Source organism: Felis catus, chromosome D1 (assembly GCF_018350175.1).
Source record: "Felis catus isolate Fca126 chromosome D1, F.catus_Fca126_mat1.0, whole genome shotgun sequence".
In the NCBI taxonomy this organism is placed as follows: Eukaryota; Metazoa; Chordata; class Mammalia; order Carnivora; family Felidae; genus Felis; species Felis catus.
The window spans coordinates 71,223,711-71,245,509 of record NC_058377.1 but is presented as its reverse complement, the minus strand read 5'-3'; the positions used below and the strand labels follow the sequence as shown (position 1 = coordinate 71,245,509).

At 41.9% G+C, this 21,799-nt stretch overlaps 1 protein-coding gene across 2 annotated transcripts in view; it reads right to left on the bottom strand.

Annotated features, from left to right (window-relative positions):
• The window catches only part of CALCB (calcitonin related polypeptide beta), a 170,834-nt gene that overhangs the window by 124,243 nt on the left and 24,792 nt on the right, over positions 1 to 21,799 (bottom strand). For both annotated transcript variants that reach the window (XM_045039002.1, XM_045039003.1), the window contains exon 3: positions 2,256 to 2,373. The gene's annotated coding sequence lies outside the window, so the exon portion shown is untranslated. The remainder of the gene's footprint in view (positions 1 to 2,255; positions 2,374 to 21,799) is intronic.

Here is a 21,799-nt window from a genome sequence, read left to right as displayed (position 1 = left end):
AAGTAGACGGCATCACGACCTGGGTCCATCACACCCACGTTCGGCCAGCGGACCCCTCCTCGATCCGGAAGGACTTCGTCACGCGATGGGCCATCAGTCGGGACCAACACAACCCGCTCAAGCTCAAGCTACAGCACATTTGACCCACCTAATATTGGTAACTCTGTTAACTCTGCTTGTCATTGCTCATGCTGCCAGGAGTCCCCATGCCCCCCCAAACATCACCTGGCAGATCATAGACACCAGCTCGGGGACAATACTTAATCAGACCTCCCAGAGCCACCCCAGGGACACTTGCTTCCCAGAACTTTGTGTAAACCTCCAAACTCTTTTCCCCTTGTCACCATAAATGCAGCCGGTCCCATGATTGGGTCCGTAAGCTACATGACAAGGGGGGGAATGAAAGGGCGGGCCTACGCCGGCCGACTCCATCTTGTTCTGTGTCCTTCACCTTGACTACACCTCCTCCCCTTGAGTAACCGCCCCCTCACCTGCCTAACAGGACTCGGACCCTTCCCCAGCCAATCGGCTGAGGCCATAGCCATTACCTCACCAACCGCCCCTAGGCCCCAATAAAACCTTTGTCCTTTTGAAACTCTCTTGAAACTTTGAAGCTCTCTCTCCCCCCGGTATCCCACCGCTGTGTCGGTGCAGGTAGGGGCTTGAGCTCGAGCTAGCTCGAATAAAGGCTCTTTTGCTTTTACATCGGACTCGGCTCCCTGGCGCTATTTGGGGATCACGAATTCTGGGCATAACATATAGCCCTTCAATAAATATTATTTAGTGAAGAAATAAATAATGAAACTCTGTAAGGTTTTTCTCTGACTTCATCTTTAACCATTCATCATGTTCTGAGATGTGAAGTTGCCACTCTTAAAATTGTCTTTAATTTTCCTTTTGATATCTACCTTTAGCTCAAAAGTAATTTAGTAGAGAAATTTAAAATTTTAAATAGTTTTAAAAATTATCGTTCACTTATATAGTTCCAGGTTTTGTGCATTGAGGTTTGATACAGAGTGATCTATTTTTGCCTGGGAAATTTTAAGATTTTCTATCAGGTCTAGGATGTGATCCTTTCCTACAAATGTTTTAAATAACAGAAAATAGAGTACATTTCCTGAGGTAACAACTTTTATATAAGTAGTTAGCTAGCTATGGATATGTAATTAAAGCAAATAATTATAATATTCTTATATATTATTTTTGCCTGGGTAGTTGATCTTGCAAAGACAAAGAGAGGGCAATAAAGTTTCCAAGTATTATTTAATTTTTGTGAATTATCCCTTGTATTCCTAAAAATATTTAGTTTATGTATTATAAGCTTTTTCTTACTTTTAAAATCAACTTTCATAAGGTGAAATTATAGAATATAAAATTATATACATGATTTATATTTCCATGAGTTTTACCTAAAGTATTCCATAAAACCTATGTAATTATCACAACAAGAGGTATAAATGTTTCCATCATCCCAGAACGTTTTTCCTGTCATTCTGCAGCCAATATTCCCCAAATCCCTATGCCTCACACAGTCACTGATGTGATTTCTATCTCTCTGAATTCATTTCTCTACAGATAGATATGTATGTACTCTCTTGTATCTAGGTTCTTTCACTCAGCATAATGTTTGGGAGATTTATTTATATTGCCGCATATATCAGATATAACTATTTGGGGTGTTAATTGGATATTAATTGGCTCAAGGATTGGGGTGGGTAGTTAAATAGTATTCCATAATATACCACAATTTGTTGGGTGGACACATGTATTATTTCCAGTTTCAGCTGTTATGCATGACACTTATGAATATTCATGTACAAGTATTTCATGAACAGTTGAAGTCATTTCTCTTGGACAATTAGCTAGAAATTATATGGTAAATGCCTGTTTTAAACTAAATAGACTATGCCAGCTTACAAATGACCATGCCATTTTACTCTCCCAGCAGAAACTTATGATCATTTGCCTTGCTCCCCACACCCTTGACAAGGCTTGATGTTTTCAGCCTTTTTAATTTTAGCCATTCTCATTATAGCAGTACCTCATTATAGATTTTAATTTTCCCCCCTAATGACTGGTGATAATCAAGGATCTTTTCATGTATGTATTAGCCGTTTGTTTACCTTCTTTTGTGAAGTTCCAGTTCCACTATTTTGCCCATTTTTAATTGAGTACATTATCTTCTTGAGCTGTAAGAGATCTTAATGTGTTCTAGATAGAAGTCCTGCTTCCTTTTGGAGCGCCATTTCACTCACCTGCTCACACTTCTCTCCCTCTTGAGTCTCTCCTTCGTGGGAAGCCAGATGCCATGAAATGAGGCCACTCAATTCAACAGCAGGCTGTGGAGGGGTCCATGTGTCAAGGAATGGAGGCCTGTCAACAACCAAGTGAGAGAGCTCAGACATGGCTTCTTCGGCCCCACGGGAGCCTAGAGATGATTCAAGATCCAGCCGAGAGCTGGACTGCAACCTCGAGAGAGACCCTGAGCCAGCACCACCCAGCTGAGCCTCTCCCAGATAGCATACCTTCAGAATCTGTGTGAGATAATACATATTTGTTCTTCTGAGCTGCTAAGTTTTTAGGTAATTTGTTACACAGCTGTGGATAAGTAATATCCATTCAAACCACAATAACTGTACTTCAAACCCCAAATCTGGATATCATATTCAGGGCATGTGGCTAGATATAGAGACCTGAGTTCAAGTTGGAAACCACAGTTTTCAGAAAGGATGCAATACCAGAATTCTTTCCCCTGGTTCCCAAGCCCAGGTAAGATTATGTGCAATGCCATAGGCTACTCCAAACAAAACTAAGTCCTTCTGTTCTTTCTCATGATTGAATGATTTTTACCAACACCTCTTATCTCTCTCTGAGTTCTCAACGCTCTCCATCCTATAGCTACTTGTTTACATTATTCTTTCTGCCTCTAAGATTCTCAAGGTGGGAAGAAGCTCATGTAGACCAACCCACATGTGTGAATCTCCTCTATAACACTCCAAATGGTCTTCTAGCTTATTTTTGAAATTTGGATATCACTATCTTCAGAGGTAGTTCATTCTATCTTTAGATCACTCTCTTAGAAAATTCCTCCAGAGAATTCACTTGCTCAGCTCTCCTGCTTCACTTGGTTCTCAAGAGATTCATCATTGGGCCAACTCTCCAGGTAGAATTTGCTATGACTGAGACCACGTCTCTGAAGGAAGGAATGGTTAGTAATTGTGGGGATGTAAAGCACATCATATTTTCTTTACTCTGAAGTTCCTAGGTTGACTTGACTTGACTTTCTAAGAGCCATCTCATTACCTGGATCCATCCTAGATGATTATTCATTCTCAAGAATATCTCTGGGGTTGGGAGTAAGGCTCTTCAATTATTTGGCTCCTCAGAGATTTTTTTTAAGTTTATTTATTTTGAGAGAGACAGCAAGAGAGAGGGAGAAAGAATCCCAAGCAGACTCTATACCACCAGCACTGAGGCTCACGCAGGGCTCAAACTCATGAACCGTGAGATCATGACCTGAGCTGGAATCAAGAGTCAGATGTTTAACCAACTGAGCCACCCAGGTGCCCCAGATCCTCAGATATTTGTTCTTGGTAAAAACTTTTCTGGATATTCCTGTAGCAGCTGCTGCATGTAAGTGATGGATAGAGGTAACAAAGGTCCTGTGCTTATCTCTGGCAGGGCCTGGAGCCAAGAACTATAAATCTGGGTTTCATCTCTCCTACTCAGGCTTGCCAGGACAATAAGATTGTTTCCATAAAGAGGCACTTTTAGACTTCCTGGAGAGCTTGGCTGATCTGTAGATCTAGGAAGATTGTAGGTATAATTTTGTGCCTTCATAAAGATAGTCAACAAAACCCTTAATATAGTCTACCAAGTTACTACTGTTCCATTCTCATTTCTCACTATGCTCTCCCTCTCACTCTAAGTTCTAGTTACATTGGCATTCTTCTAATTTGTCACAATGTGCACCTTCTTCCTACCACAGAGCTTTTCCACCTGCTGTTTCCATGTTCCAGAGTCCCCATATCTTCCCTCTTTTCAATTAACTCCAAATCTTCTCTCAGTTCGGCTAAGCATTGCTTCCTCAAGGAAGCCTTCACAGACGACCACCCCTTGAGTCTAGGTTATATTAATTCGAAGAGTACATACACCTTTCTCTCCGATCACTCTTTCAGTTGTAGTTTACACACTTATTAGCATAATTATTTTATTAATGTCTATACCCCCTTAGACTAAAAGTTCCATTCACACAGTAACTGCATCCATTTTGTTCTCCACTGTAACACTTAACATAGTGTCCAGTAGATTAAGTGTTTGTGGCATGTAGGAAAAAAGCAATTAGAACCCATTGTGACAAATGCTATCCTTAGAGTAGGCACAGGAGGGCTATGGTCTAACCTAATCCAGATTAAAAAAAAAACTTTCCTTATAATATATCACATCTCTGAAAATAAACAAGACTCTGTGAGATGAACAAAGGAACTGGGGAAGTAAGAGGTAACATGAGCCTGAATGAACTGATCACATTGGATCCAGGTCAAGTCAACTATTTCCATTCTGCAAATGAGACTATTGGTCTTCTATCCAGATATAGGAAGTTACTGAACGACCCATTAATGTTGGCAGGAGATTTAAAACTGGAAGAAAAATGAGCTTGTCAGGTGGCAGCTGGATGCCAAACAGATCCTGTCGAATAGCCAGATGCCATCTCAGAACCTCGCAAGTAAGACCAGCTCTGCTAGAGAGTTATGTCCCTGATCACTGATGACTGGATTTCTGGAGATGGTAGAATATTTAGGGGCCAGAACTAAGGACTCAAAAAGAAGAACAGCTGATTCCAGATCAGGGAGCATCACCAAGACTATTCATCGTTCAGTTTCTTGAAGATTGGGCTCAGGAATGCAAAGGGAAACCCACACAACCCTAGGGAAACCAGAAATAGTGTCACATACACCAGACCTGGGGAGCTGCCAAAGAATGCCAGGCCTGTCTACAGGGCATATGCAATCTAGGAGGTGGTGCTGAGCTCCCAAGAGTAATAAATAATTCAGCCTGCTGCAAATTCATATGTTAAAGCCCTAATCCCAAGGTGATGGTATTTATGGATAAGGCCTTTGAGCAGTAATTAGATTTAGATAAGGATATGAGAGTAGGACCATCATAGTGCCATTATAAGAGTCACTACGGAGTTTGCTCCTTCTCTTTCTTTATCTACCATGTGAGCACACAAGGACAAGGGATGGCTATCTGCAAGCCAGCATAAGAGACCTCAAAAACCTGGCCATGCTAACGCCTTGAGCTCAGATTTCCAGCCTACAGAACTGTAAGAAAACAAACATCTATTATTTAAGCAACCCAGTCCATGTGTTGTGCCATGGCAGGCTCCAACTAATACAGCAATGATACAGAGATGAACAGGAAAGACATGGCCTCTGCACTCATTGGTGGATTAACAGGGAAGATTGATATCAACATTAACATAAAATATGATTATTAACAGTAAAATACAGTGCAGCATAGGTATATGTAGGGAAGATAAAGCCTAGCCAAGAACTATGGAAAGAGTTCCCTTATGAGAGAAATTTTAATTAGAGATCTGAAGATTGAAAGGTTGTAGTGGGAGGTGGGGAAATTAAGGGGTATTCAGACATAGAGACCAGGAGCACAAGCATGGTTATCAGTGACAAGATAGAGCCTGCTCATCTCAGCCCATGCAAGCCATTGTTAGCATCTCTTCCCAACAGTGATAGCTCATTGGTAGCTGGAAACCAGACATGTTGGGAGTATTTACACAGTGTAAATTTTGCAAAATTTGCAAATTGGGATTCTTCTTCCTAGAGAGTTACCATTTGCAAAATATCTACCACACCCAGCTACAAAACATGTTCAAGAAATGGAGAGAATATTAAAGTTAGCGCACAGAGAGTAAAAGATAAAATGGAAAGATATGAGGCTAGAATTCGACTCTTAAAGATGGTGCCTGATCCTCAGTATGTATGTATACACACACACACACACACACACACACACACACACACACACACATTTATTTGGTTCTTGCAATCAATAGTGAGAATTACTGGGTTAGGTTTAGAGGGCTTTGCAACCTGTGGTAAGAGGTTGGTATCTATATTAAGTCAAAGAGGAAGAGGGGGTTATGGGAAGATGGCAGAGTAGGAGCCATGTCCAGTAATAGGGAATTAGCTAAATAATTTATAATACATAAATAAAATTGAATATAATAATGAAAATAATAAGGAAGATTTATACAGAAAATGACATGGAAAATATGCCAAAAGTGGGGCGCCTGGGTGGCGCAGTCGGTTAAGCGTCCGACTTCAGCCAGGTCACGATCTCGCGGTCCGTGAGTTCGAGCCCCACGTCAGGCTCTGGGCTGATGGCTCAGAGCCTGGAGCCTGCTTCCGATTCTGTGTCTCCCTCTCTGTCTGCCCCTCCCCCGTTCATGCTCTGTCTCTCTCTGTCCCAAAAATAAATAAAAAACGTTGAAAAAAAAATTTAAAAAAAAAAAAAATATGCCAAAAGAATGTATAAGAAAGGAATTAAAAAAGATAAAAAGTTAATGATCTGATGAATTGATTTCATGGATTTCATAAATAAGAGTCTGATGACACTTATGATGACTTCTTCCATGTGTATTTTGTGATTTTTAAAATTTTTAGTTTGTGTTCAGTGGTAGTTAACCAACAGGAATTTTTATTGGCCTGGGTTTAAATCTCCAAGAGATAGTTTACATTTATTTCTATTTGATGTCTGGGACCATGACCAATTCATGGTAAGTTTAAACTGAATTTCCTATTTCATTGAGGGAAATTTTCTGTGTTTAGTCAGCCCGACCACTCTTTTTAAATTTGCTGAGCTCCCACAAATACTGGATGATTTTGTTGTTGATACACATCTACTAAACAACAGTAACTAGTGTTGGAAAATAATGTGCTATCCCGCAGTAAATATATAAGTCATTATTTGATTTATTTGAATTGGGATGGTCTCTCTGAGTAAATAAAGGTAATTGTGTACCTCTGGGTGTGAAGACTAGGCAGGCATAGACCTACTGGGAGATTTTCCAACAAGGTGCTCCAATTTGCCTCATAACATTAAAGTTTAAGTAAAACATTGTCCTTGAAATTTTGAAAGTCTGAAGTTTCAGATCATGTATCTTTCATCTTTTTCTTAGAAGCACAGAAATCTTCCTAGCCTAGGTCCTTTTCATGATTCATAAAGGGAAACAGCTTTCCAAGTGTAACCTCTGTATTTGATTTATTAAACATGGTATACAACCAAATTCTCTCTACACTAAAGTTATTCAATTTACTCTAATGGCTCTTATATTAGAGTTATGTCTATTCATGCAGAAAACAGCTGTAAGTCATTAGCTTGAATTATAGTGCTTATTAATTTTCCATCATTAAAGACTTGGACTTAGGAGGCCTCCAAATTTTGCAAATCTATCCTAAAATTGCTGTCTTTCATATTAGAAAACTATAAACGTAGAAAATTATAAGGATATATAAAATAAGAGAAAAAGGAGAGAAGTTAATTGATCATGAGTGATGACCCAAAATAGCTCCATACTGGCCAGCCTTCACCCCTGATCTCTTTTCCCTGTTACTATCACTATTTATTGGTCTCAGGGATAACTGCATAAAAAAAAATGTTGGTGTTGTTTAAACTCACTTATAAGTAATATGATACTGAGGGCTACCATACCCACTTTAGAATGCCAGATTAGGAGAAGGAAGGTTTGCCCAAAGGTTAGTCTTAGTACCTCTGCCCAAGAGCATTTCTGTTCCCCTAATCTGAAAAATAAATTTGCACCTGTCCTACAGTGCTGGTTTACAACCTTCTTCTGAAACTATGTTGACTCACAGGAGTTTGTGTCTCAGACTCACTGAACACCCCTAGTTGGGAGTTCACCCTAACAGACTGCAGGTTCTTCTTTATCCTATTTCCTGCCTCTCTCTTGATTCCTTTCGAACCCTCTCTGTAACATGAACATGGTATCCTGATTCTGCAAGAGAATATCAAATTGTTGTACCTTTATAAAGATGTCACATCTCTTTGCAATAACTTACAAACACAATGCAACTTCAAAAGGGTTTTCTGTTGTAGAATAAACAGAAGGGTACTAAAGTTCATTTTGGAAATAAGTGTTTAAGAGACCTAAAAAGAACTCTGGGTTATAAATCAACTCGAACAGATATTTGAACATATTTTTTAAAAAAGTAATTGTTAAAATACTGTAATTCTGATACAGACAGAAATGTAAGTCTGAGGAAAGGAATGCAAAGGCAAGAAGTAGACTCAATTATTCAGATAGATAGATAGATAGATAGATAAAGTTAAATAGTGCTAAAGGAAGAATTTGGGACAGGATTGATTCATCCATTAGACACAATAAGCCAGATTTGTGGAACAAAAAAAATGTTTTAATTAAGGTATTTTAAAGTAAGAAAAAGGATCATGTAATAATGAATCCAGCCAAAATTATATTCACCCTTATAAAAAAATAGATATAAAATACAATTTCTAATATTTTTATGAGGGAGAAGCCCATGAATGCAAAAGTGCCTTGAGCCCAAAATAATCACAACTGGATCCTGGTCTGGAAAGCATTAGCCTTTCTCTAGTCATAATCTCCATTATAATCACCCCCATCATAAAGCTACTAAACAAGGAGCACTGTCACAAAGAACTGTGTGATTGAGGCAGAAATGCAGTTTCAAGATAAGCAGCCTGCCCTCCCTTTGAACGAGACTGTTCCCTAAGTCTCTCATATATAGACTCTAAACTTCCATGGGATTACAGTTTAGGAAAACATCAAATTATATCTAAAGTGTATACTTAAAATCACAAATTTATTAAATAACTTAATGATCATAAATTGCACATAATAGAATTGAGAGTTTTTATAGGCTTACTTAGATAATAGTTTCTGATTTTTGAAAGAATTCTGCAAGGAAAAGATCAATATATGACTTCAGTACAAGAACCAAATGATCACAGTGAAAAAGCAAACAGCAAGAAGTGTATCTTGCTCAAATGTTAGAGAAATGGATTATTAGTCACAATATATAAAAATTTTAATTCTAATATATGTAAATATCATAAATGCCCCTTGATGGTAAATAACATAAATAGTACAAGGTATACATAGTAAGCAAACACCGGAGAGGGTTCAGCCTGTAACCAAATTCAAATTAAACAACAAAGTATACTTTTATATCCTCAACTTGTCAAGAAAGGTATAATAATAACACTAGCACCATTGTTTACAGTGAAATGGATGAGACTTTATGACTGTGGATAAAAAACAGGAACACAGGGGCGCCTGGGTGGCGCAGTCGGTTAAGCGTCCAACTTCAGCCAGGTCACGATCTTGCGGTCCGTGAGTTCGAGCCCCGCATCAGGCTCTGGGCTGATGGCTCGGAGCCTGGAGCCTGTTTCCGATTCTGTGTCTCCCTCTCTCTCTGCCCCTCTCCCGTTCATGCTCTGTCTCTCTCTGTCCCAAAAATAAATAAAAAACGTTGAAAAAAAAATTAAAAAAAAAAAAACAACAAAAAACAGGAACACGACCTGAATGTCCAACAACAGGGACAGTGAAGACAGTGACGTAAATTGCGGTACATTAACTGGATAAAATATTGTGCAGTTCTCACAATAATTATGAAGAATATGAGCCAGTGTAAGGTGTTGTTCAAAATACTGTTTGGGGGCGCCTGGGTGGCGCAGTCGGTTAAGCGTCCGACTTCAGCCAGGTCACGATCTCGCGGTCCAGGAGTTCGAGCCCCGCGTCAGGCTCTGGGCTGATGGCTCAGAGCCTGGAGCCTGTTTCAGATTCTGTGTCTCCCTCTCTCTCTGCCCCTCCCCCGTTCATGCTTTGTCTCTTTCTGTCCCAAAAAAATAAATAAACGTTGAAAAAAAAATTAAAAAAAAAAACAAAAAAAAAATACTGTTTGGTAAAACTAAATGTCCAATTATGCAGATGTTTGATTGTAGCTCTGTGAAATATACTAGAATGTAGACAAGGACTATGAGGGAGCAGAGAAAAATAGTGTTTGCTCCTGCTCCTTCCCTCCCAATCATGAAGCTCTCATGAAGTTTCTTTCAGCATCCACACACTCCATGTTCCCGCCTTGTTCCCTCTTTTCCATTGCTCCTTCTTCCATTCATTGAGTGGATTCCTGCTGCTCCAGGGCACCCATGTCACTTACCATTTTTTGTATTCAGCACTAGGATCCAATGAGGAAGACCTATCCCCCTCTGCTCACTGAGCTCACCGTTCACACACAGATGCATAAGGAAGTATTTGTGATACAGTATAGAAATCCATAAAGTGATAGGAAAAAAAGGAAGCTAAGTGAGAACCAGATTCCTTAAGAATCAATCACATGTTTTATCTCTTCAAAGGGATTTTGCATGGAGAAAGTGCCAAGTGCTGGGGGAATTTGATCCCTTGATTACCAGACTTTCCCCACATGACAAGTTTCTCTCCTGCTGGCTCCTCCCTCTGAAGTAAAAATACTCAAGTCTCTCCTCCAACACAAAAATCAAGTTTTCCCCACTCAACATCTTTTCTATAAACTCCTTCCTTTTCAGTCACAATCCATACTTCTAATTCCATACTGAGCAGTCACTGCCTACCCTGCTGCTAGTTGAGTGCATTGCGATAATAAAAACCACAAGAAAAGATGAGGTCACACTGGAATATGTAGGGCTCTTGCAATCCAGGTGGAGGAGACAGAAATTGCAGAAAGAAGGAAGAACTCGGTATTCCAGAGCAGAGACAAGCCGGCGTGTCTAGAACTTGTGAACACAGATGGGAATGGCAAGTGTTGAACCTGGAGGTGTAGGCAAGAGCCCCACCATGTGGGGTCTGTGGGTCTGAGTAGAGTTTGAAGTTCATTCTAAGCTCAGTGGAAGCCATGGAGTGGAGACACAGCTCTGCTGTTTCTTCTCTCCCATCCTAGACTGTTTGCACAGCATCCTCATCAACCCTGATCTTTATGGCAATAATAGGAAATACATAGGTTAGGTGATGATACCCATCTTACAGGTGAGGAAAAAACACTTGACCAAGGCCATATGACTGGTAAGGGAAAGAAGAGTGGTAAATGGGACTATTAATTGTCCTGGGAACTCAAGAGATAAAATGTATGGCCCTTTCTTTGTCACTAGTCCATGTAGGTATCTTTCCCTCTTGGGCTGTGCTTCACCTGAGAAGCTGTGCTCTGTAGGGGTCCCTCCCGCTCTCCACTATGAAATGATAAAATCTCTCCATTCCCTTCAGCCTCCTCATCTGGAGCATCCTAACTCTGATGTCCAGGCCACAAGCTAGACCAATTTAATCAGAACCTGGGTAAAACCCAGGTTCCAACATTTTGTAGAGTACCAGGAGATTCCAATGGGCATTCAAGTTTGATGGCCTGGAGAGGTACGCATGAGGGCCATCCTGATCTACCTTGCCCTGCAATGCCCTCGTTATCTTCTATTAACTGTCCCCCAGGTGCCTCCTCCCTGTCCTAGGGTTGCTGCTGAAGCTGCAGTCAGGCCACACCCCTTAACCACTTTCCACAATATTTACTGTCACCTGCCTTCCCCCACTTCCCCCTCCCCTCCCTGGCCCCAGTCCCCACATTGACAGGCTAATGGATTCTTCAGATTATATATTCCCAGTCATCTGGAGCTGTCCTGAGATTAGCCTGCCAGACAATGGCAGATGCGGCCCTTGCTCCTGGTTCTAATGAAATAATTCACTTAAATAGCCTCTGTTTCCTCCAGAGCCTTTAGCCAAATGGAGGTGAGCAAGGGCTGTCTCCAACGGAATGCAGGAGCAGAAGTGAGCTGCTTATATGGAACAGTGGTTGCAGGAGCCACAGCATTAAGGAAGAGACATGTGAAGTTTATTTATTTATTTGGAGAGAGAGTGGGGGGCGGGGACAGGAGTAGAGAAGAAAATCCCAAACACACTCTAGACTGTCAGCGCACAGCCTGTGCAGGGCTCAGATCCACAAACCATGAGATCGTGACCCGAGCCAAAGTTGGAAGCTTAACCAACTGAGCCACCTATGGAGCCCCTTCAAGTCCTCCTTGTAGACTAGCCACTCCTGGTCAGGGAGGCACAGCCAAGAACCCTGCAGAAAATGTTGCAGGCACCAGGGTGGGATTTTCAATTTGGAGAGGCCCAAGGGGAAGTAATGGAGGGCTTCCCTCTTCCCTGTTCACTTCCTCCATCCCCTCTCCCCGATCCCTCATCCCTCACTCTGTCCAAGTCTCCCAAAGGACTCCTCATAATCTTAATCCTACTCAGTTTAAGAGAGAAGTTCTCACTCTTTAAAACTCCTCTGGGCTCAGGTATCTTCCTGCAGTGTAGGGGAGGATACAAGTTTAAGGTACCTGTTACCAGCTCTCACTGGTGTCTTCCTGGGATCCAGGACTCTTGAGTGAAGAAAGCTTATTCACCAGGGAACATTACCCATGTCCCTAAACTTTTCCATCCTCAGGTATGCTGCACAGGGTTATCCTATTTATTTATACATTATTAATTCACTTATTCAATAGATATTTATTTTCACCATAAAAAGGTGAATCCCATGTTTCTTGGACAAATTGCATACAGCCCAGGGGTTGGGGGGGGGGCGCAGAGATATTTTTGATAGCTGCACCTCAGATACCACAGATACATTGTCCTTCCCTTTCAATATGTTTGTGTTTGTTTTCATTTAGTCATTAGAGATCGTATGCGTTCCAATATGCATGGAAGGGAATTCAGAAGGAAAGACAATTGAGTTGTGGCTGTTCCCCTGGTTGATGTATAAATATATTGGATGGAATGGGCTGTCCTGTTCCAGGCCAGAAAGCAAGAAAAAGCCATGACAATGAGAATACTGTGTGAGCACCCAGGGGTGGTCTGGGCCCCATGGATGAGGCCAGTAGGAAGAAAAAATGCCTCTGGGCACAGTGTGCTGCTGGAAATTGGAAAATCACAAACTAGCAGCCTATGTGTACACAGGGGAAATGAAAGAGGGCGTGACTATATTTCAGAACTGTTACAGGGGCACTTTAAGGCTGAATCTCAGAACAGAAAATCTGCCCTGCAGATGGAATCAAGACATTAGTCGCTCCCCATTGCCTGGAACTGTGACTTACAACCACGGCAGCCCACTGCCCAAGAGAAAGGACCATTAGCTGCCCTCCCGCCCCAGGAAAACATTACCCATGCTTAATCTTCAGGTTGAGAAAAACAATCATGATGACTCACTTCTAAATCATGTTTACTAATTGGAATGCATCAGAATCATTAATTATGTTGTCACAGAAAACATGGCAAAATGCACGAGCCAAAAGATAAACTCCACCTGTTAGAAGGTGGAGGAAGGACAGTATCCTACAAACTGAGAAGAAGGCACTTTGAAACTGAAAAATGACGCAAGCCACTCCATACCTTTTACACACATATTTATTCTAAATGTGTGACTGGACCCAGCCAACACCACATGGAAGATAGTGAGCCATCCCACCTCAGTCCTGCCCAAGTTCCTGGCCCACAGAATCACGAACGCATATGCTGTTCTGGTTTTGAGCCACTACATTTTGGGGTGCTTTGTTAGGTAGCAAGGTTCATGGAAACAGTGGGCTAAGCCAATCAGGGCAAATCCTTCCCTCCCGTCACAGTTGGGCCAGAACACAGGCCTAAGTCATCAGTGCAGGCTCAAGGAATCAGTGAGAACCTCAAAACCATGCCCGGGACACCTGGGCAGAGCTGTTCTCCCTCCTCTGCCTACCGTGCTGTGGAGTAGAGCCAAACTATGGCACCGTTTTGCAACCTTAAAAGGAGGAGCCAGCCCAAGGAGGAAACCCTTACGTGAAAACTTCACAGGACACTGCACAGAAGCAGAGTCGAGAGCCTTGATCAACGTCTCTGTCAAACTGCACCGAACCTCACACCCCCTCCAGACTTTTAGAATCATACAGGTCCTAAATCCTCTCGGTTACTCAAGGCATGTGACTGAGGCTTTGGGGATTTGCAACGGAAAATGTCCAACTGACACACTCCCAAGCTGTAGAACTGTGGTTTTCGTGTCTACCCTATGAAAGAACCCCACTTCTCACACAGAACCCGGAGCAGAAGCATAAAATGAAAGCCAGTGTGTTTGAGATAGGGGTGGGCAGTCCAGAACCCTAACTGACAGCAACTTCTTAACTCCCTGTGTTCATTTCCTAGGGCTGCCCTAAGAAAGTACCACAAACTGGGCATCTTAAAACAACAGCAGCTTGTCGTCTCCCAGTTCTGGGGACTAGACCCCAAAATCAGTGTGTCAGCAGTGCCATGCCCCCTCTGAAAGCCGTAGGGGAACCCTCCCTTGCCTCTAATTTCTGGTTTGTGGCTTCCTCGCTGTTCCTTCCTTGTGTTACAGATGTGTCACTCATCAATCCTCCTTGTTCCCATGGGTTCTCCCTGAGCCCCTTCCCACCGTCTTCCCTCTGAGCATGTCTGCCTGTGTCCAAACCCCCCTTTCTATAAGGACCCCACACTAATGACTTCAGTTAAACCCGATTACTTCCACTAAGACTGTATTTCCAAATAAATCATGGTTAAGACTTCAACACATCCTTTTGGGGAGACACAATTTATCTATTACGTTCCTCAACCACAACAGTACCTGAGGCAGTCATGCAGGACACTACCCAGGGCTCTGAGGGAGACAAGGCACCTACTCTTGCTGCTCCTCCGTCCGAAAGAAATAATTTCTCTCTGTTGTGTCTCTTATTACTTATTCATAACTCAAAGTACACTGTCAACACCTCAAAGATTAAATCTGTTTATATATATATGCTATTCCACGCTAGACTGCGTATGACGCTAGTGGCAATGTCACTTGGATCTAGTGTAGTGCTTGGTATATAGTAGATATTCACTAGTGTTGGAGAAGACAAAATTATATGGCCTGACATCTTGTACCAACTGTTAGAGGGCATTAGGTATTAAATAAAAAAGTAGGTTTTCTTACCAATCCTTTAAAGGATAATGACTGGGGAAAAACACTCAGGATTTGAGGCCCCAAATTATGTCACCGAAATGGTCTTAGGAGTGTGTGGGAGGAGGGATTTGCATTGACTGGAAACCACCCTTGTCCCAAATTTTCCCCCTTTCACTTTTTCCCTGATGCTAGCAATCCCATTATTAGAACTCAACTGTTACCAAGTGTATCTTGGTATCAAATGTACCATCTTATAATTTTTACTATAGGATTTTGTGGTTGTTAATTTTTGATCATTAATGCTTCTCTAATATCCACATAAGGGTTGGCATGAAAATGACGGAAGAGCAAAATTCCAACTAGCCAACCTTCAGTGTGTTAACCTATGAGGTTGCTACTATGCTTGGGCCTGCGTTGGAGGGAGAAGGGACAAGGTTTAATACTGACATACAGGAAGTAATCCTGATGGGTGAGGCCCACAGTTTTATGAGGGAGGATGGACAAAGAGAGGGAGCATCCACACTAGATGTTCTCTTCTAACTTAAAACAAGGCTCTCCTGCTCATTGGCTGCTTTGGGATCAGACGTGCATCTTGCTTATATGAGTTTAAGAAAAATACAGTCAGTAGTGTTTGAGGTGCCAGGGTGACTCAGGTCATGATCTCACAGTTCATGAGTTCAAGCCCTGCATTGAGCCGCACATGGAGCCCTGCATTGGGCTCCATGCTGACAATGCAGAGCCTGCTTGGGATTCTCTCTCCCTCTCTCTCTGCCCCTCCCTTGCTCATGCTTGCTCTCTCTCTCTCTCTCTCTCTCTCTCTCTCTCTCTCAAAATAGATAAACATTAAAAATAATTTTTTTAGGGGCGCCTGGGTGGCGCAGTCGGTTAAGCGTCCGACTTCAGCCAGGTCACGATCTCGCGGTCCATGAGTTCGAGCCCTGCGTCGGGCTCTGGGCTGATGGCTCAGAGCCTGGAGCCTGTTTCCGATTCTGTGTCTCCCTCTCTCTCTGCCCCTCCCCTGTTCATGCTCTGTCTCTCTCTGTCCCAAAAATAAATAAACGTTGAAAAAAAAATTTTTTTTAAAGAAAGAACTCCAGCTCCCTTTTCATGCTTACAGAGTCCTCCAGCTACTCTGCTGGCTCTCCAAGCAACTGAATATCCTAACTGTTTTACATGGTACCCAACATACATAACGCAATGGGAATAAATTAGGCAAACACTGCTCCATTGAGCAAATATTAATAAGGTCATGATCTCATAGTTTGTAGGTTTGAGACCCACATCAGGCTTTGTGCTGACAGCATGAAGCCCACTTGGAATCCTCTCTCTCTGCTCTCTGCCCCTCCCCCTGCTCACACATGCTCTTTTTCTCTCTCTCTGAAAATAAACTTTAAAAAAATGAATTAAAAGAAAAAAAAAGGAATCTAACACCTAAAGAGTATCCAATGCAGGGTGGATTTTAGATTGGATTATTGTTGCAAAATATTCACTTCTACCTTGAACTATATGTATATATGTAAGCCCTTTACCATATGACTTCAAGGCCTCCTTGAAGTGGATTGTATTGGCCACCCCTGCTAACATTGAGTTTGACCATCTGACTTGCTTTGGCCCTTGGAATGTGAGTGGACATAACATGTCAGACCTAAGGCTTTAAATGTGTTTGAATGTTTTTCTCAGGCCTCTTGGAACTTTTACTCACTGCCATAAGAAAAGCATGTTTCAGGGGCGCCTGGGTGGCGCAGTTGGTTAAGCGTCCGACTTCAGCCAGGTCACGATCTCGCGGTCCGTGAGTTCGAGCCCCGCGTCAGGCTTTGGGCTGATGGCTCAGAGCCTGGAGCCTGTTTCCGATTCTGTGTCTCCCTCTCTCTCTGCCCCTCCCCCGTTCATGCTCTGTCTCTCGCTGTCCCAAAAATAAATAAACGTTGAAAAAAAAAAATTAAAAAAAAAAAAAAAAAGAAAAGCATGTTTCAAGAAGTCACTAATCCTTCAGCCTGGGTACAAGCAAGCTCAAGCGAGATCAGCAAACCAAAACTTCTCTGCAGAATCATCCTCAGAAAAGTTTACTGTTAATGGAAATCACTGAGATTTCTGTGATTGTTAGTTATGCGGCATTATTGCAGCAATAGCCAACTGATAAACTGGCTATTATTTTTAACATTATTATTATTCTCTCTGCTGGAAGGAACATTTCATCCTTGAGAATCCCACTCCAGCACTCAGCTCAGAATATTACAGATTAGAGACAAACCACCTACACTCATGGAATGTTGTATTTCATTTCACATATTGAAAAATTGATATCCAGATATCTAGAATCAATTGCCCAAAGTCTCACAGCTTATGTCCAGACATAACTGCAAGCAGCATATGCCTCAGGGATAGAGGGACCACACATCTCAGTTTGTCCGCAATGGTCCCAGTTCACACCTGTTGCTCCTTCTCTTAACAGTTCCCATAGTCTCTGAAAAAAGTTCTGACTTTACAATAAATTACATGGTTACCCTACTTACTGGCTAATGATCATGTATGTTAGTTTGGAAGTTGTCAGTGAAGATGATTTTGGTTGTAAGGATTAAAAAAATAAGAGGCGCCTGGGTGGCTCAGTTGGTTGGGCATCTGACTCTTGGTTTCAGCTCAGGTTGTGATCTATTGGGTCATGGGATCCAGCCCTCCCTGGGGCTCTGAGCATGGAAACTGCTTGGGATTCTCTTTCCTTCTCCCTCTGCCCCCCCCCCCAATAAATGAATAGATAGATATATAAATAAATAAGTATAAAAACTCAAACTGGATTATGTCATAAAAGAGATTGATTAGCTCATTAGGAATGTGGGAACAACAATGTTTGGTTTATTCCAACTTGTCTGATCCACACACAACTTTCCCCAAGGGCTGACTCCCCTTCACTATGGCAAAGTGATCTGCTGCGATGCTTCCACATCCATACCCTGTGCTACATGTTTCTTCTTTCCTGTCACAGAAGAAAGGAAAGAATTTCTCTAAAATCCTCTCAGAAGAGCTAAGAGGCATATTTCCTAAAGGCTCCCAGCAAATGAATCCTCATGCTCTTTGACCCAATTTTGCCTCCACCAAACTCTGGGGCCAGACAGCAGGGTCACATTAATTTGAATCACATGTCCTGCCTTCAAGGCCAGGGGTGGGGTCAGCTTTAGCCAAGAGGGCTTGGGCTGGGTAGGGTTGGCATTAATGCTGAATATCAGGGGAATTAACAAGAGAAGGGGAAATGGATATTGGGGAGGCCACTCAACAGAGCTTGACCATTCAATACACAGCTTGTTGTCTTCAAAAAGTAAATGGGGTTTCTGCCTTTAAACAATGAGCGCTCCATAATGCAATCCCAGAGCGGTCATCCAGTTTTTGCCAGGAGTTCCCAACATCCTACCATCAGGTTGGATGGTTAATGAGCACAGTGGGGCTGAGAGGCATCTCCCTGTGTACTTACCAAGTGGGGCTGGAATGAAATGGGCCAGAGCATGAGACACACCTGGATTTGAATCCCAGCTCTGCTATTTACTGTGTATCCTGTTTTTTTGCTTAATCTCTATACAGGTCTCTGTTTCCCCCATGCAACCTGGGGGCAATAATGCCTACTTAATAATGTTTTGAGAGAATTAAAAAACATAAAGCTTTAAAAATTTCTAGCACAATGTTAAAATACAAGGGTAATCAGTGTCCTTATTTTGAGCTTTAATTACTTGTTTAGACAGAACAGAATGAGAAGAAAGAACTACAACAGCCTAAGGCATTGATCTTTGCCAAGTAGAAGATTCCATTATCTGAGTTTATCAGACACAGTTTAGGCCTACATCCCCTGGTCCCTCCTGCAAACATTGCTGACAAATTCTTATTTTGATAGCCATTTTCTGGACTTGGTTGCCAGATTCTTTTCTTGGTGTGTATTTATTAATGATATCACAGGATGCCTGGGTGGCTCAGTCAGTTGAATGTCTGATTCTTGATTTTGGCTCTGCTCATGATCTCATGTTTTGGTCATGATCTCCGTTTTGGGCTTCATATCAAGCACCTGAGATTGAGTTGGGTGTGGAGCCTGCTTGGGATTCTTTCTTTCTCTCTTTGTCCCCACCCCCCACAAGTGTGTGCACCCATGCACTCGTGCTCAAGTGCTCTCTCTCTCTCTCAAAATAAATTAAAAAAATAAACTTAAAGATGTCACAGTCTTCTGCCAGATCAGTTTCTTTCAGAGTCCACATCTTGGTCTCTACAGATGCCGAATCCCAAGCACTAAATGTGAGATTACTAATTTTAACATAAGGTCCTTACAAGAAGCTCACTTTAGTCCTCTATGAACTTAAGCATCTTCTTGGACTATCCTTCCTCTTCATGGAGAGGGTCAAGTGAGTCTAAAGGTGTAGACTTCACCAGCCTTTCTGCTAGTATCTTTTATGTTCCAGGACACCACACTGCATTTCCTTATCATGTCTCCTTAGTCTTCTCTGATTCTTTAACAACTTCCCAGTATTTCCTTGTTTTCATGACCTTGATACTTTTGAATACACTGGTCAGGCATTTCTTACACTCCCCGCCCCCCGCCCCAAATTTAAGCTACCTGATTTTCTGTGTGTGCAATTTGACAAGAGGTTAGGAATCGTGGGGGAAGAATATCCCAGAAGAGAGGTGTCTTTCTCTTTTATTTTATCAGAGTGTCCATGATGTCAATATGTATTCCTAGTAATATTAACCTTGATCTCTTGGTTCAGCTAATGTCAGTTTTGCTGGTTAGTAAATTCACTTAAGTCCTCTCTGTCTGTTAGAGGAGACTCCTTGAGTTCTGCCCACACTTATGACCATATGAGTACTTCCTTACTTTCTGGCACTATATGATACTAGAGATTCATCTGTACTTTCCCTGCCCCAGTCCTAGAATCAGCCATTTCTCCAAGGATTCCTCCTTCATTTTAGTGAAGAATGGTATTTAGAAATCAGTTTCTGAGTTCTAGGTGTGCTGCCTCTTTTGATCAGCTTAAATGTCAAAGAACACAAGTATTATCATAGGTGATTGATTCTCTCATCTCTTTACTCTTGATCTTCCCACTGAATAACATCCATATTGAATCTCAACATGCTTTTATTTATTTACTCACTCATTCATTCAATATTGAGATCCTACTATGTGTCAAGTACTCTTGTACTTGATATTCCTAATGCTGTCCTCTAGATAATTCATGTGCAGTGCCTGAAGTGATAGCCCTGATGAGATAGAAAGATAGGAATTAGTCAGGCAAAGGGAAAGGGGTGGAGGATGAGTTAAAAGAATGGAAAATAGGGGCACCTGGGTGGCATAGTCGGTTAAGCATCCGACTTTGGCTCAGGTCATGATCTCACAGTCTGTGAGTTGGAGCCCCGCATTGTGAGTTGGAGTCTATGAGTAGGCCTGGAGCCTACTTCGGATTCTTTCTCCCTCCCTCTCTGCCCCTCCCTGGCTAACACTCTGTCTGTCTGTCTCTCTCAAAAATAAACAAACATTAAAAAAATTATTTAAAAAAAGAATGGAAAATAAACACGTGCACTCTAGCCATGTGCCTACAAGGAAACTTAGAGAGTCAGGATGATTGTTTTTAATTCTATTATTTAACAGGATAATATTTATTATTTGAGAATAGCCTCGCTATCCCCCAGTTATACTCACTCTGGAGGAACAGATAGGGAATTTATAAAATCTCTATCCAATAATGCTAAATGAAAGAAACTAATGGCCAAAAAACCAAAACACCAAAACCAACAAAAGCACAAACCAACTACTGTCCCAGAGCATTAGCCTGAATTCAGGTCAATGAATATTTAGAGAGCAACCACTGTGTGCTGGTTACAATGCTATGTGCTGGTGATGGAGAAGCAACCAAGAAAGGGATGGGGCTTTGCTATCAATGTGCTTCAGTCAGGTGTGACTGAGCATTATAGAAGGGAAGTCCATGGAGCTATAGGGCAGATAACAAGAGAATTTAATCACCTCTGGGGTTAAAAAGCTTCCTAGAGAAAGTGGCACTAATGTTGAGACTTCACCACTCCTAATCTTTTCCCTGAACAGGATCCTACACTGACTCTAATATCCCTTCATTCATTCATCCATTCAACATTTTTTGAGAGTAGAAGAAGAAAAGCATTCTAGGTGGAGAAAACAGCCTGTGGGAAGCCCAGGATATGAAAAAGAGCATGGTGTGTGTTCAAGGAACTGAAGGAAATGCATTATTACAAAAATGAGAGAAAGCAAGAGAAAGAGTGACAAAAAATGAGACTGGAGGTCCTGTAAGTCCTTAAAGTCATTTGAGGGTTTTGGACATTATTCCAAGGGCAACAGAGAGCAATGGAAGGCTGTTGAGCTAATAAGTGACCAGATTGGTCACTTAGCTGCAGTGGGGAGGATGGTTTGGAAGGGAAAAGGGATTAATCTCCATAAGGCTTAGTAAGGTTAGATTCCTTCCAGCCTTAGGGTGCCTGGTGGCTCAGTTGGTTAAGCATCTGACTCTTGATCTTGGCTCAAGTCAGGATCTCACAGTTCATGAGATCAAGCCCTGAGTCAGGCTCTGCACTGACAGCATAGAGCCTGTTTGGGATTCTCTCTACCCCTGCTTGCACTCTCTCTCCCTAAATAAATAAACTTAAGAAAAAAAAAAAGATTTCTTCCTGTATCACAGGATCGGGGTTAGGGTTAAATATGTGAACACAGGGGCACCTGGGTGCCTTAGTAGGTTGAACATCCCACTCTTGATTTCAGCTCAGGTCACAGATCATAAGATTGAGTCTTTACTCTTGACTAC